Below are 16,769 nucleotides of genomic sequence, written 5' to 3'. Positions count from 1 at the left end.
AGCTCGGCTCCAAAATGCTCTCCATTTCCTTCTTCCTTTGATGTGAACAGCAGGCGGTCCTTGAGCTCAATGGCCCGAAATAGGAAGTTCTGAGGAGTCTCTCTATTATCCTGTGTCATATTTATCAGTCGATGAAACAGCTCAGTGGCATCTTCCTCCTCATAATAGCTTTTCAGTATCCTCTTTAGCTGGTTCAAGGTCAATCCACTCTTCCTCTCCAACATGCCCCTAACACTTGAACCTGGGCTGATGGCATGGATTACAGCCTCTCTAATTTCCAATTCCAGATATCCTTTCTGTAGCCCCAACTCTATTTGGTGTAGGAGGCTGGTGTAGGACAGTTTGTCCTTCTGCCCTCTTTCTCCTATCTGGCCGTCAATGTGGAAATCCTTCCGGATGGTTACTTCCTGCAAGCGGCCCTGGGTGCGTTTCTTCAGTACCTTCCCAGTGTTGGGTGTTATCTGGCCATCTTTCTGGTCCTCCAAAACGACACGTAACCCATTAATGCGTTCAGCTATCATACTGGAGGTCTCCTGAAACCTCTCCTGTATGTTACAGTACTGTCGCTTCAGATCAGCCAGCTGTCGTTCTGCCAGTGATTTAACAGCAGCCTCTGCTTTCCTGTCTAAAGGTTCTAACTGCTTTTGACTGGGAGAGCGCCCTTCATGTTTGCTGGGGTGTGTCAGATGGAACTCTGTCTTTTCGGACAATTTTATACTGGCACCGTGGAAGTTTTCAGGGACATCCCGTTCCCACTCTATCAGTGCATAGGTGCAGTCGGTCCCAGGATCGGGTTTCACTGCGACCACGTAAGCCTTTCTGTCCGGGGACAATGCTTGTACCACCTCTTTAATTTGTTTCTTTCCCCAGTCGCTCCCTGGAAGTTCAATGACCACGCTCGCTTCTGAGCGTGTCCCTTCTGCTTCGCACCATTGGACTACTTTGATGGGGTCCATGATATCGTGAAGGGGCGGGCTTGCTTGTAGAGTGACAGGAATCCCGGACGAGCCCCCACGTGTAGCACTGACCCCCGAAGGAGCTGCTGGTTTAATTTGGGCCTGCACTCTACTAATAAACCCCACTAACTTGGCTCAATCCCCTTGGCACAGCTGTGATGCAATGCAATACAATACAATGTAAGACAATACAAAATACCTGTATTATAACCCCAGGATCCACTGACTGCATTTGGAGTGAGAAAAACAGTACGCCACAACAACTGGATACTTAACCAGAGATATATTTTACTGTGAAATATGCAAATAAGTGATTACAGTAATTGTGCTGTCATCCCAACGTAAGACGACAGCACAATTGATTTAAACATGAGCTATTTGAAAACAGTATACATAAACATTTTATACCTGGGAGCTCCCCCTACTTTATTAGCTATGCGTGAGATCTCACTTAAAGTACTTGGTCTTGGATCTTCTTTTCTTCGCTAGCTAAAGTGATTTGTAATCCACAGTTTTGATGAGTCAAATTGAAGTGAAAATGCTCCTGGTGTAACTGCAACAACTATTTTAAAATCGCTTGAAATGTCAAATTAAATAGGCCTCAAGCTTTCTCAGTTTCAGTTCCTCTGCTCCTCTGTGGAACTATAAATCTCAGTGAGGCCTGTATATGAGTCTAACTGTGTGTAAACTTAGCAAACTGTGGGTCGTGACCCGCTCACCCACTGGATCGGAGCTCCGGGTAGTAACTTTTGTTCAGGGTCCTGTGACTGCAACTTGCTTCTCTGTCAGCTCTGTTTAGCTCCGCTGGATGGATCCGGTTCTCTGATGCTCGGATGAGTGTCTCTCGGTCTCTGCAATCCGGCCACTGTCCTCTAGCTCTCCGAGCTCAGCCTTTCGCTCCCCAGCAGCTCGGCATCCACCTCCAGAAGGCTTTTGTTTACACTCCTGTCTCCCCTCGTCTCCAAGGCAACCAAAATCCTCAACCCAAAACATCTCTCTGCATTACCAGTATTTGGGTCTCTCCTCGTCTCCAAGGCAACCAAAATACTAAACAAAACATCTCTCTGCATTACCAGTATTTGGTCACTAGATGGCTCCAAATACTTAAACATAGCAATGTCCATAGACGTTGTATTAAAGTATGCAAACACACATCAATATACAAGAATGTCAGCGCTACATAAAAAAAGTCAAAAGGACTTTGTTATGCTTTGATAGGAAGGCAAGTTAAGCTTTCTGGCCTTATTCAGATTGCTGTGCTTTGAAAAACAGCACAGGAAGCTCCAGCTTCACACAGTCCATATGCTAGGAACAAGCAACAGTGACAAAGCTCTCTGACAAAAAGGACTGCAAGCAACCTTACAACAATTCTGTCTTTCCGGAATCCTCTCTCTGCATAGTGTTAAAGTGAGGAGCAGCGATCTTACCTACCCCTGCACACGCCACCATTCAGCTGCCAGGATAAAGGTCAAGCACCAGTACCTGTGAGTTCAGCTATCTCTACGCTGACCGTTGCAGGACACCGAATGGCAACATCTGAGACTGCCGCCTATCGCTGACTAGGTAACAGACTGCATGCCACACACACTGGCTAAAGGCCTACACACACCAGCAGCGAGGCAGAACGCAGGCCCTCACTAGACACCGCACAGGACAGTGATAACTTGGACACCGAAACCATTACACAACTGTGAGCAACGCAAGAAGGCGCAGTGCCTAAATGAACAATCACTCACACACAAAAGGCCCGCGAAAATAATGAAGCTAACATTGACGTGCACCGCACCAAGCTAGAAAGGGCTTGGGATGACAATATTTGAAATATGTAATGCCACAGGTGTCAAGAAGGGCACATTATGCAAGCCATAACTCAGATTAAGTCATGCCATGGATGTTACGTAGCGTTGTCCCAGACTTACTTCACCTATCTGACTAGAACAAACACAAAACAGCTGCAAGCACGTGATGTGCAAAAAGCGATTGATCTAGAGCGAGAAGGCATTGTGGATACCGACATCACGAAAGTGCAAAAAGAAAGAAAGGAGCTCCTCCTGGAGACCTTGTCACCGCACTCTAGAACATCCAGACACTCCTCAAGGTCAGGCAAATCAGTGCAGCCAAATGCTATCAAGGCTCGTGCCACCAGGGAGGCGGCACGTGCTAGGGCCAAATATGCCCAGAAAGAGGCAGTCATAGAGAGAGCACGCATAGAAGAGGAGGAACCAAAGCAGCTGCCACCACTGCGCATAAAAGGGCTGAATTGGACACAACCTTAGAAGCCCTAAGTAAGAAAGAGGATGCAGCAGCCACCATAACCCAGGCTGAAGTCTTGGAAACAGCTGTGCAACTGGACGGCGGGGAGCAAAAGTACGACCTGACGCCGACAGAGGGTCCAGGCAGTCGTACGGCAGATTACACGAGGAGCCTTCTCCGTTTCAACACTGGTGCACTCTCTCAGTGCAGTGAGGGTGACACATCTGACACCAAAGACTTGCTAGACCCGAGAGAAGACGCTGTTCCTCCAAGGATACTAAGTGCCTGGGATATCAGCAGTCAAAGAAATCATTCACACGCCAGTAAGTTCATGGATGCAGCACAACAGGCTCACCATGTGGCTGCGCTAACGCAGAGAAATACAGCTATACACACTGCCCAGCAATCATCAAACACTTGCATCAAAAAAGAGGCGATCACAAGACTGTTCCAGGGAACCACAGCAGAACAAGATCAGCACACCAATGTATCAGGCCTGACCGACATGTGGAAGTATATGATTCGGCGTGACATGGTGCAGACGGGACTCACCAACTTCGACGACCGTCCTAAGAATTACAGGATATGAAAGTTCACATTCAAGTATGCCATTAAGAGTCTGGGTTCTCCGCCAGGGAAGAATTCAGCCTGCTGACCAAATGGCTGTGGAAAGAATCAGTGGAACATGCTAAGAGGCTCAGGGCAGCCAGCGTGAACCACACCCAAGTAGGTCTGGACTTAGTATGGGAAAGGCTAGAGGAGTGCTGTGGTAGCCCCGAGGCAGTTGAAGATGCACTCTTCAAGAGGGTCGACAATTTTCCCAGAATTACTGCCAAAAGACTATACCAAGTTACGAGAACTGTGGCATTTGCTGCAGGAGCTGCAGTCTGCAAGAACAGATCAATACACAAAAAGACACACAAGCTTCTGCGCACGGGTGGATAGTCCGACAGTTAGTCTATTTTCCGCATAGGATTTTCCACAAATATCAAAACTGGTAACAAAGGCCTTGCTGCCCTTCAGGGACGGGGAACATCCTAGCAGAAAACGAAGAAAAGAAAAAGAAAGGCGCACCAGCCTAGTGTATTACCGTTTGACAATTTAATAGATAAGGTAAAATAGAACTACTCACAAATGAGATAGTATAAAAGGCTTGTCAACAACGGTTGATGATGGATACCCCTCAAGCCGCAATCCTGAATAGGGGTGAAAGAGGTGTGGTCACTGCCGGCTGACGCGTTTCAAGGCAACAGAGGCCTCTTCATCAGAGCTCAGCACAGATCAATCCCTAACAGGCCTCAACGTCCTGTACTCCGCTCGCAGAGTGAGACCAACCTTGGAGAAGCTACCCTACAACCTCCAAGAAAGATGGATTTTGCAAGGCTCCAAATACAAAAGGGAGAAGCAGGTCATCTACCCCCCCCCCCCTTTATCTTTCTTCTTGAGCTTCATTTGAAAAGCAGCCTGCACAAAGAATGATCCCAGCTTGTGGGTGCACAGACCACACTCAGTACAAGTAGCCTGAAGGATGAAAGACCAACAGCAAGACATGGCAGTGCTAGAACATCCCTCTCGGTTTGCAGGACGGACGTGTTCCCCACAACCCCTGACTAGTCGGCCGCTGGAGTACAGAAGCAGAGAGACATAAACAAAGAATGTTCCATACATTAAAAAAAAAAAAAAAACACATCCGCCTAACAAGTGCATGGGGTTCAGGATGAAATCCATAGAGGAACACAACAACTTACGAGAGTTAGGAGCCTGCTTTAAATGCTGTGCTTCTGCAGGACATCTAGATAAGGAATGTAAAGAAGCCATAACATGCACAGAGTGCAACAGTGATAGGCATGTGACAGCTCTACACTCAGACATTTAAAGTGGATGTAAACCCACTCTCATCCTTTCTAAACTACTGCCATAGTGCTGATCTTTAAGGATATACATGCCTCCTGCATGTATCCTTACCTGTCAAATGTCTCCCCTCTGTCTGTTATGAGACCCGAAAAACTGAAGATTCTGTGGATGGGTCTGTTATCTGCAGCTCGGTGGGTGGAGTCGTGATGTCAGTAGACTCCCCACCCACCTCTACACTCCCTTTGTCAACATGCATTTTTTCCTGTGTATTTCTTAGGCCCCATACACACGCACGGGAGGATTTATCCGCGGATACGGTCCAGCGGACCATTTCCACGGATAAATCCTCTCAAGGATTTCCGTGGATTTCTATGCGATGGCGTGTACACACCATCGCATTGAAATCCGCGCCAAATCAAAATCCGTGAATCATTACGACGCATGCGGGGGATCCCTTCGGACGGATGGATCCGGTGAGTCTATACAGACCAGCGGATCCATCCGTTGGGATGGATTCCAGCAGATGGATTTGTTTGGCATGTCAGCAAATATTCGATCTGCTGGAATCCATCCCAGGGGAGAAATATCCGCGGAAACAGATCCGCTGGAGTGTACACACCATAGGATCTATCCGCTGAAACCCATTTGCTGGGATTTTTCAGCGGATGGATTCTATCGTGTGTACGGGGCCTAACACTAAATTCTGCTATGATCACTAACATCCAATCAAAATCCAGAAAAGTAACCACATGACTTCAGAAAAGGAGTGGGGGTAGGAATTAAAAAAGAATGCCTGTCTCAGGCTAGTGCATGAGCTATGTAAATAACCTGTCATTCACAGCAAGGGGGAAGAACAGGCAAAGTTTTCTCCTGTTTGTCCATTTATCTCCCTGAAAAAGAGAAAAGAGGATTGATCAGAGCTGGATTAACTCTGTGGCAAGACTGGGCACAGATGATAGGAAATCTTATACTCTACGTTGTGACAGCAAAAAGAAAAAAAATCGGGTTTATATCCACTTTAAGCCAAAACCGGTCAAGACCCCTAACCCTATAATAAGGCAGGATGGGGAGGAAGAAGAGGTTAACACTCCTCCCCCATCGGTAACATCTAAATGTACTGAGATTTGGGGAGATGAAGGCGAAGGCAGATCTTGTTCGAAGATATGCCTTGTGGCAGTGCACCCAGAGGGACAACCGGAAAGAGCTGAAAAATGTATGTTATCATCGACGATCAGAGCAAAACGATCGTTGGTTAGATCAGAATTCTTTAACCTATTCAACATACAAGTTAAGGCCTCCCCTTATACGCTCCGAACATGCGCAGGATGAATAGAGACAACAGGGAGGAGAGTAAACGGCTACATCATATGTTCCGTGGACGGTAAGATAAAGATGCCACTCCCCCCATTTATCAAGTGTAATCACATGGCGGAGGATAGGGGTGAAATCCTGACACCAGACGTGGCACGCCACCACCCTCACCTTAAGGCCATAGCTGACCGCATTCCCATTACTAGACGAATGCGCCCAAATATTGCTGCTACTTGGTAGGGACATTATATGAGAGCTCATAAAATCTGTGAACAATGATGGGGAACATGATGACCCATGCACCCAGAGGCTTGATCTAGGATGGGTGATAGTAGGCGAAGTATGCGTTGACAAGACACGCAGGCCTGAAAATGTAGAAGCCCTATGTACATCCATCTTTAAGCCATGTCCGAACCACTTTCATGTTAAGGAAAGCTCGGGATCAAAGGGAGACATAGACATGTCTTCAGAGCACTATGAGGGATTCCTGGGTAAGAGAAATGCACCGATAACCTAGGGTGCACAGTGTTCCAGACTAGAAGGGACGATAAACAAGCACCTTCGATAGAAGATAGAGAATCCCTGAGGTTGATGGATAAGGAGCTCTAGACAAATAGTAGTTGGGTGGCCCCATCGCCTCCAGAAAGACAAAGAATAGGAAACGTGGAAGGATTCTTTGAAGATCCTTGAACAACTTGAGATCCCACGCCCCTACTCGCTGACATCTCTCACCACTGTGCACAGCAAAGAACTTTGTGTATTCTCGGATGCCTCAACCAAGGCAATAGCAGCAGTGACCTACTTAAAAACTAAAGATGTAAGGGCTAAACACCACACCAGGTTCATTCTGGGAAAGGCTAAACTGGCACCAACCATACCATACCCAGACTTGAGTTATGTGGCACAGTATTGGCAGTAGAATTGGCGGAACTCATTGAAAATAAAATAGACTGTAAATTAGATGACAACAGGTTCTACACAGACAGTAGAGTGGTGTTAGGTTATACGAAGAGAAGATTCTATGTATATGTGGCAAATCGGGTGGAAAGGGTCAGGAAGTCTACCCAATCAAAACAATGGCACTACGTGCCCACAGACCAAAGCCCTGCAGATATTGCGACCAGATTAGGGATGAGCTTCGCGTTAAGAGTGGAACTCATGTTCGTCTCGAACATCGTATGTTCGACCGTTCGTCGAATTACGAACTTTATGGGCCAAATTCGAGTGGCGTGTCACGGCCCATAATTCACTGCGGCATCACAGTACATTAGGAGAGGTAACTGTCAGCGCAGATACAAAGTACATGTATAGGTAGGGGTATGGTGATTAGTCCATTAGAAATAATAGTAACAGGCAGTTCAATGGTTAAAAATGCAGGTGATTTGGCCGTTCAATGGCGGTTGCTGTCCTCTGAGAGCTGAATCTGTGGTAAACAAAAGAGGGGTAGAGAAAAGAAGCGCCACCTAAGTGCAGTATTAAAGAGGTTTTTTTAATGACACATTGTACAAAACACACTTACAAGAAGGTAAGGAAAGAAGGCTCATCTGTAACATCCTGTAGTCCTCGTCCCGGATCCATGGGCTGCTTAGAAGTGAAGATAGCAGAATGTGTGGAGACTCCAAAAGGAATACAACCTGCCCAAGAACCGCCTAATCTGTGACATGCCCACCAGGTGGAACTCTACGTTGGCCATGCTGCAGTGGCTGCACACGCATTAAAGGGCCATCAATGAGCATCTATGCCAATATGGCAGCAGAACAGTGTCAGGGGAGCTTGTTTTTTCCCCCATGCCAGTGGGCCATGATCAGGGATGCATGCACTGTCCTGTCACCATTTGAGGAGGCCACGAGGATGGTGAGCAGTGACAGTGCATGCATCAGTGGCACTGTCCCTCTTATCCACCTGTTGGAGCACACGCTGCGTGGAAAAATAGACAGGGCACTTGAGGCAGAACAGAGGGAGGAAGAGGAGGATTTCCTTACCTCTCAAGGCCCCCTTTATTCAGAAAGTGTTCCTGCTTGCCCGCCTATCACACAGGAAGAGGACGAGGAGAAAGAGGATTGTGTCAGCATTGAAGTGGAGCCTAGCACTCAGCATCAGCAGCAGTCTTCAAGGGATCAATTACAGTCCCAAAAACCCATGGACTTGTACGTGGCTGGGACGAGGTGGCTACGGATCCTGTCGTCCTCAGTGACCCTGAGGACTCTGCACCGAATGCCTCAGCAAATCTACGCTGTATGGCCTCCCTTATCCTGCAAAGCCTGCGAAAGGATCCTCGTATTCGTGCCATCAAGGAGAGGGCTCATTACTGTCTGGTAACCCTCCTTGATCCATGTTACAAGGGTAAGGTTGTGGACCTTATCTTGCCGGCGCAGAAGATGAAACGTCTTCGGGAGGCCTTGCAGAAAGGTCTGTGCAACGCGTTCCCAGAGACTGGGAGGTTACAAAATCTTGGTCCTGGACAACGTGTTGCTGAGACTTCAGGTCGGTCACAATAGGAGGGGTGGAGAAGGTGGCCGTCTGACCGATGCGTTCAGACAATTTTTTAGTCCGCAGCCCCAAGGTATGACCTGTTCCAGCAACCATCGCCAGCGTCTGTTTTACATGGTGCGGGAATACCTAGGGGCAAGATCAGACTTGGACACCTTTCCCCCCCGAAAATCCTCTGGCTTACTGGGTCTTGTGGATGGATCACTGGCCAGAGCTGGGACAGTATGCAATTGAGCTACTGGCCTGTCCTGCATCCAGGGCCGCTGATAGGGCAGTACAGCCAGCCCTGATGTACCGGGCCCGGCTCAGCTAGGGGGCCCGGGAAGCTTTATAGTTAAATTCTGACAGAATATATTAAAATGTTTTTCTAAACCACCCATGTTCCTGCTTGCTTTTTAGGGTGTACTTACAGAATCCTGGGCCCCATTAGGGCAATAGAGAGGCCCAGGAAGTGAAATAACTGAAGGGACTTTATTTCCATTTTCGGGGGGCGCAGGTAGATAAAGCTTGCCGCATAATGCGCTGCACATGTTCTAGTTCCGGCTGCCCTCTGCTTGTACCATCCCTGGCGGAGTGATTTATGTGTACAGGGCTCCCTCAGTAAGTGCTGTCTGTGGGTGGGAGTGAGAGAGGCATGTGACTGTCTGGCTGAGAGGATGCAGGAAACTTAATCGAGCAGCGGTGCACAGCTACAGGCAAGGAAGGGCACACAGTCACACCAGCTACCATGGAAAGAAGGTACAGCCCTCTGACTCCCCACTGTGTTCATGATTATCGTCATTAGGATGATCACAGCACTTTAGATCCTCTGTTGCTCTTCCACAGTGTCACATGGCTATTGGGTCTGAGTGTGTACAGACTGTCACACAATAGAGCCATAACAAAGTCAGCACTCAATAGCCATGTGGCACTGTGGCAGAGCAATAGAGGATCTAAAGTTCTGTGATCATCATAATGATAATCATAAGCATGAGATGCTACTTTACACTTGCTACTTGTTTGGATGGAAGGGGGGGGAGTAAAAACATGTAGCTGAGCTGCATTTTTTTAACCACCCACCAACCACCCCTCCTTAAAGAAGCTTTCACCCAAACCTTACAATTAGATCTGCCTGCCATTTTTTCATGTGGATCTGTATGATCTGTATGAAAGCTCTATATAGGATGGAATCCAGATATACATAGATTAAAAAAAAAAAATGCTGCTATCTCTCTGTATTGTGGGTTTGTGATGCTTTTCTTTGTGGACATAAAAGCTAATTTGTTTCTGATGCTGGGAGTGTGGTCAATCTTCCTTCCACATTGCCTGTTGTGAGTGGACACAAGTCCAAATTTCCATTTGGCCACCCATAGAGACATCACAAGTCCTCCCCTGTGGGCTGTGCATTGTGTGCAGATGCAAACTGAACAGACCTGGAAATCAGAACACATCTGTCCCATTTAGCTCCAATTCTGCAGAGAATCCACTCACTGATCCCTTGCTGAGTGGAGCAGCACTGTGTGAAAGGTAGTGGTTGGCAAAGTACATATGCAGCTTCCGCAAAGCAACTACTGTAACCACCCACCATGTTTCCTGCTGAGGAGGTGATACAGTGCCTGTTCACCACCAGCCAAATTCTGTCAGAAGAGCAATCCGCATGCAGATCACTCTTCAGAGAGCAATGCTAGTGTGAATTGGGTCATACAGATTTAAATAATTTTTTGGAGTGCATGCCCCAGCTGATTTAAAGGCATAATAGATGTGCTGGCTTAAGGAAAATTGAATCCTTAAAGTCAGCTGCAGCACTCTCATTTGTTAGAAGGAATGTGATTAGCCTGGACAAAGATAAATATCACTTAAAATATCACTTTTTTGAGGCGGGGTTGGGGGGGGCCCCATCAGGTAGGCTGTACGGGGCCCCATGATTTCTAACAGCGGCCCTGCCTGCATCCAGCGTTATTTCGGAACGCACATTTAGTGCTGCTGGAGGCTTTGAAACTGATCACAGGGTGCGCCTCTCCCTCAGTCGGTCGATCGACTGACCTTCATAAAAATTAATCAGGCTTGGATCACCACCAGCTACCAAGCACCTGATGCTGATGTAACCGAATATTTTTTTTTTAAATGTCAGATCCCTTCAAGACTGCCTATGCTGATGCTGAGTTACTATCCTATTCCTCCTCAATGATCATGCAGATAGCTTGTAAGAACATTTTTGGTTCTGGGCACCGCCACCAGTGGCTACGGCCCAATTTTTCTGCCCCTGTTTAACAGAGGTGTGTAATTACAATTTTTAAAGCAATACTTTGCAGCAGGGCTTATTCCTGCGCTCCAACTAGAGTATCTGTGAGGGGTTGCAGTGTTGTGGCACCAACACCAGTGCCTAATGCCCAATTTTTCTGCCCCTGTTCAACAGGGGCATGTAATTACAATTCTTGTAAACAAAAGGACTCCCGCGCTGTCAGTAAAACTAAGCTAAGGGGCACTGCTGCAGACACCTAGTGATCTGTCCTAGCCAGAGAAATGTGTCAATGAATAAATGGTGATGTCTGCGCTGTGTGACTCAAAGGGCAAGGGAACAGTGTGACTGATGGGCACACTAAATGTGTAAAACACAATGGAACTGTAAAAATCACAATAAAAGCAAAAAGTGATACAAAAACATCAAAAAATTTCAGAAAATAAAAAATATATGAATGAAAAAACAACATTCGTGAAGCAAGTGAAATAAATCAAACGTGAATCATATATATAAAAAAATATATATATAGGAGCCAAAGGTTTGGCAGAGAAACCACACTGAATAATATATAATAAACAGAAAGTTTCCGTCGAACACCGAGTTCGTAAAATCTCCTTATTCCTCCTTGCCTCCCAGTAGCATTAGATGCATTACTCAGGTGACATTAAAATAAAAAGAAGGAAGACATCGCATAATCCCGTAAAATGAAACACATTAATTTGATAGAATAATTCACAGCAGGGCGTTCCAGCGCCCACCAAGACTAACTGAGGGCTTACAGTGTTGTGGCAACACCAACACCTAGGGCCCAGTAAATACGGCAGGCCCCTACTTTCAAACATCCAACTTACAAACGACTCCTACTTGCAAACGGAAGGAGACAACAGGAAGTGAGAGGAAATCTACCCCTAGGAAGGGAAATTATCTTCTGTAAGAGGTGTCTCCTCTCCACTGATGCTTTATCAACAATCCTTGTTTCACTAAAAAACCCAAATTTTCAAAAAAACATTTGTCATTGGGACAGAAAGTGAGGTGCAATCTTCTGAACAGATGCACACAGACAGCAAAACAAATGTTACAGGGGTGATAACCGTGTCTCTATGTTTTCCGAAAAGCTTAAAAATGTATTTTTCGTGCTGGAACTACACTTTAAAAAGGTACCAGTTCAAAATTACAAACAGATTCTACTTAACAACAAACCTACAGTCACTGTCTTGTTTGCACCACCTGTTCAAAGTATATAGGGCCAAAGGGGCTGGTAATGACCTGGGGGGAGGGGGGGAACCCATTACATTAAAGCCGCAAACAGTTTTAAATGACTTTTTTCCTAAAGTAATGTCATTTTGTGCAGGGACAGTTCTAAACACGTGCCACTTCACAGGCATACTATAGACACCCAGCAGGTAGGATATTTAAAGGAATTTTTCCCAATTTTTTTTTCACTTTAAGCATCATTAAAATCACTGCTCCCGAAAAAACAAGAGTTTTTAAAACTTTTTTTCGATTGATAAATGTTCCCTGGGGCAAGACCCGGGTCCTCAAACCCGTTTTACGACAATAACTTGCATATTATCCTTTAAAATTAGCACTTTTGATTTCGAACTTTCGAGTCCCATAGACTTCAATGGGGTTCTAAAGTTTGCGCGAACGATCGGTCCGTTTGAAGGTTGCGAACCGAGCGGGAGGGTGTTTGGCTCAGCCCTAGACCAGATAAGCACATCTACAGGATACGTCGTGGCTCACAGGACCAACATTCTTAACATAGGTAGATGGTATTCCATCAACACTAATTAATGACTTTGATCTTGTAAATCCCGAAAGAGAACTTGAAGTAAGGCCCCACATGTCTGTCCTACTTGCCAACATACAACCCGGAAATGTATTTGGTTCTCATTATTTTTATCGCTTCTTAAGGTGGACGGCTCTCCTGCTAGCAATAGCGCACCTTAGACACATAGCCATCTCCTTCCGCCAACTAACTGCCACAGTTGGCATATCAGAAGATTCTTTGCAATCAGGGGACCAGTCAAACAAATACGTTCCGACCATGGAACCAATTTTTATTGGAGCATGTAAGGAATTACAAATAGACACTGAAGACATTGAAGATTCCAGCATCCAAAAGTATCTGCGTGATCAAGGGTGCATGTAGATATTCAACTCTCCTCATTCCTCTCACATGGGTGGAGCATGGGAATGCATGATCGGAGTGACTCAACGCATTTTAGACTCTGATAATTACTAGTTTAGTTTGACTCACCCATGAAGTACTAACCACATTTATGGCCGAAGTGTCAGCCATTGTCAATGCAAGGCCTTTGATTCCAGTATCAACAGATCCAGAATCACCAAGCATTCTGAACCCAGCAATGCTCCTTACACAGAAGATAGGAGACATTCCCACTCCAGTCTGGGACTTCAATTAAAAAAACCTATATAAAACGCCAATGGAGACAGGTGCAGTGTCTCGCTAGCACCTTTTGGGACCGATGGAGGCGCGAATATCTTGTGACACTTAAGGAACGTCGCAAATGGTAAGCGGTCAAACAGAACATTCAAGGAGATGTTCTGTTAAGCAGGTGCTGCGAAACGAGTGGCCTATAGGTCTCATCATTAAATCCATTCCTAGCACAGATGGGAAGGTCTGCAAAGTCAAAGTAAACATTGTCAGACAAGGGACTGTGAAAATCTTTACAAGGCCCATTACAGAAACCATCTTTTTAATGGCCAAAGCGGACTATAAGAAAGAAAATAACTGAACATTCTGGGAATCGTCATAGACATTGTGACACACAACAATCCTGAACAGGCCACCCCACTGGCGTCAATTGCTGGAAGGGACTTTGGAGACAGAGGTGTCGACTTGATATTGCATTATTATGTGTACATGATGTTATGCACTGTTTTGTTTTCACATATGCACCACGTAGTTAATAATAGTGGTATTTCCAGATACCAGATGGGGAGTATCATGGAACAAGAGTCCCTAGTTTGTTTGCCCTGTCTTTCTTTTTGCTGTGTTTACTTTTTTGATCTACTAGAGTCTGGTTGCCCTAATAACCTTTCAATTTCTCTGGTAGAGAGAATGGATTAGCCCACTCTCTCTCTGTCTAAATTCATTAGTTCGTTTCTCCCTGTTCCTTTTTCTGTTAACCTAGACCTCTGGTCTTTTTCACTCATGGAAGGCTCTGCAAGTACAATCTGGCAAACCTTACAATAAGCATTCTGTTTTTTACCTCATCTCCACTCCACATAGAGAAGCTCTCTCTCAACATCCTACAACATCTAAAAACTGATCTACAAACTCTCTGCTGTTATTTTACAAATAAAGTTAAGAAAGTTAAAAGGACTTTGTTGCGCTTTGATAGGAAGGCAAGTTAAGCTATCTGGCCTAATTCATATCCTTGCGTACATACAGTACATGACATGTTGATTTTTTTCTTCTGACCTTGAGCCCTGGTTCACACTGGGTACAATTTGGAATGATTTGAGATGCGATTTGACATGTCAAATCGCATCTCAAATCGGCGGCAATTGTCGGCAATGGCACTGTCCTAATCAGTGCGACGCCGCATCTGCGATTTCAAAAAGTAGTTCCTGTACTACTTTTTGCGATTTCGGGCCGCGATTTACATTAAATTGCGGCCGAAATCGCGGCAAATCGCGGCAAAATCGCGGCCGTAAAATCGCGATTTTGAATTCGCAGCAGTGTGAACCTAGGCTAAATTGCGGCCGAAATCGCGGCAAAATCGCGGCCGCGAAATCACGGTAAAATCGCGCATTTTACCGCGATTTTGAATTCGCAGCAGTGTGAACCTAGGCTAAAACTCATCTTATGAACATCTTAATACTTAGACCTTCAGATCATAATAATGGCTTGTATATTAAGGGACATTAATTTTTTATAGACTTTTTGGATGGGTAATATTTTTTTGGCAGTTCAAAGACAATACAATAAATTACAACAATAGTCCTTTTCTTCCAAAAGGCTGAGACTGGCATTCTCATTTGCTTCTGTCTGACTAGATTTATATAAACAAAAACTCTATTTTCTGGCTACCAAAATACTGCCCTGTGGGTGTCTGCTTCTCAGTGGTCTTGGTCAAACATACTCACAAAGAACAGCGTCAACTGATAGTGCTTTGCTTAGACATTTATTTTCTAAAGATCCAATCTGTAAAATTCCTAAATATCTACAACTTAAAGAATAAATCATTGCTAAGCCACTGGGATCAGTTCTCCCAATGGTTTTTCTTCATGCTGACCTATCAACTGGCAGGGAACACCACCAAGGAAACACCTTATTCCAATTGTTTGAGCCAGAATTACATTTAACCCGATTACATTTATAAACTCAATGTGTATCCTGCCATAAACACCCTGTTGGAGGTCACAGCATACCCAGAAAGGAACCTGCCTAACTGGATGCTGTTCCACTTCCTTGTTAACTTGCCTTCACTTTGAACAATCTCTTCCTAAATGGGTGGCAAACCTTATCACCATACTCAATCTGACCTTTGCTGAGAAGAGAACATGTGAGGTCTTTTAGATATATATTTATAGAGAAGTTACCCTAAAGGTGTCTTTTCCTAAAGCAAACATGCCCCATATTAAGGAACTTTCATTAAATGCAAGAATTTTCATCTTTTTTTTTTATTATTTAGCTGCACACATAAACCCTCTCCAAAACTCATATGTCCTTATTTAACAGTGCCCAAAATTGTAACCATCATTGATGTGGCCTTAAAAAGTGATTCATACATATAAAAGATAAATATAATTATTTATTTATAATAAAATGACCAAAAGCTTGTATTTTCTAACAATGTACTTTTTCAATTGTTTAGATCAATTTTAACTATACTTCAATGCCACATAATATATAAGCATGTTAAAGTGGTTGTACACAATCATCTTGTAAAACAACCCACTCAGTTTGAAATAGAAATGAAAGGAAAAACATTTGGTTCTATATTAATAAATAAATAATTCTAAATAAAACAATTTTTCCCCTTTTTTAAAAGTGATCACCTTCCCCCTATTCCATCTGTTATCAGCTGCATAAGAGCTGATAGGAGGAGAGGCAGCAGCACACTGAGCTTCCTGGTGAACAGTTCTGCAGGAGGGGCATACCAGGACAAGTCTGATCAATGGAGAGTACATTGTGTTCCCACCATACTCAGAGAACTGACCATAATGTGCTCTCCTGCTTTGTGTAGTCCGTTTTTTTTTTCAATTATTTATTTATGCAAATAAAGTATCAAACAAAGCAGTGCATGATATACAGTATCTCACATATATCTTTTCATGTGACGACACTGAAGAAATTACACTTTGCTACAATGTAATGTAGTGAGTGTACAGCTTGTATAACGGTGTAAAAATTTAGCCGTCTCCTCAAAATAACTCAACACAGCCATTAATGTCTAAACCGCTGGCAACATAGCGAGTACACCCAAAAGTGAAAATGTCCAAATTGGGCACAAAGTGTCAATATTTTGTGTGGCCCTCATTTTCCAGGACTGCCTAAACCCTCCTGGGCATGGAGTTCACCAGAGCTTCACAGGTTGCCACTGGAGTCCTCTTCCACTCTTCCATGACATCACAGAGCTGGTGGATGATAGAGACCTTGCACTCCCCCACCTTCAGTTTGAGGATGCCCCAGAGATGCTCAATAGGGTTTA

This window comes from Rana temporaria, chromosome 6, assembly GCF_905171775.1.
Source record: "Rana temporaria chromosome 6, aRanTem1.1, whole genome shotgun sequence".
Taxonomy (NCBI): domain Eukaryota; kingdom Metazoa; phylum Chordata; class Amphibia; order Anura; family Ranidae; genus Rana; species Rana temporaria.
This window is presented reverse-complemented; position numbering follows the sequence as displayed.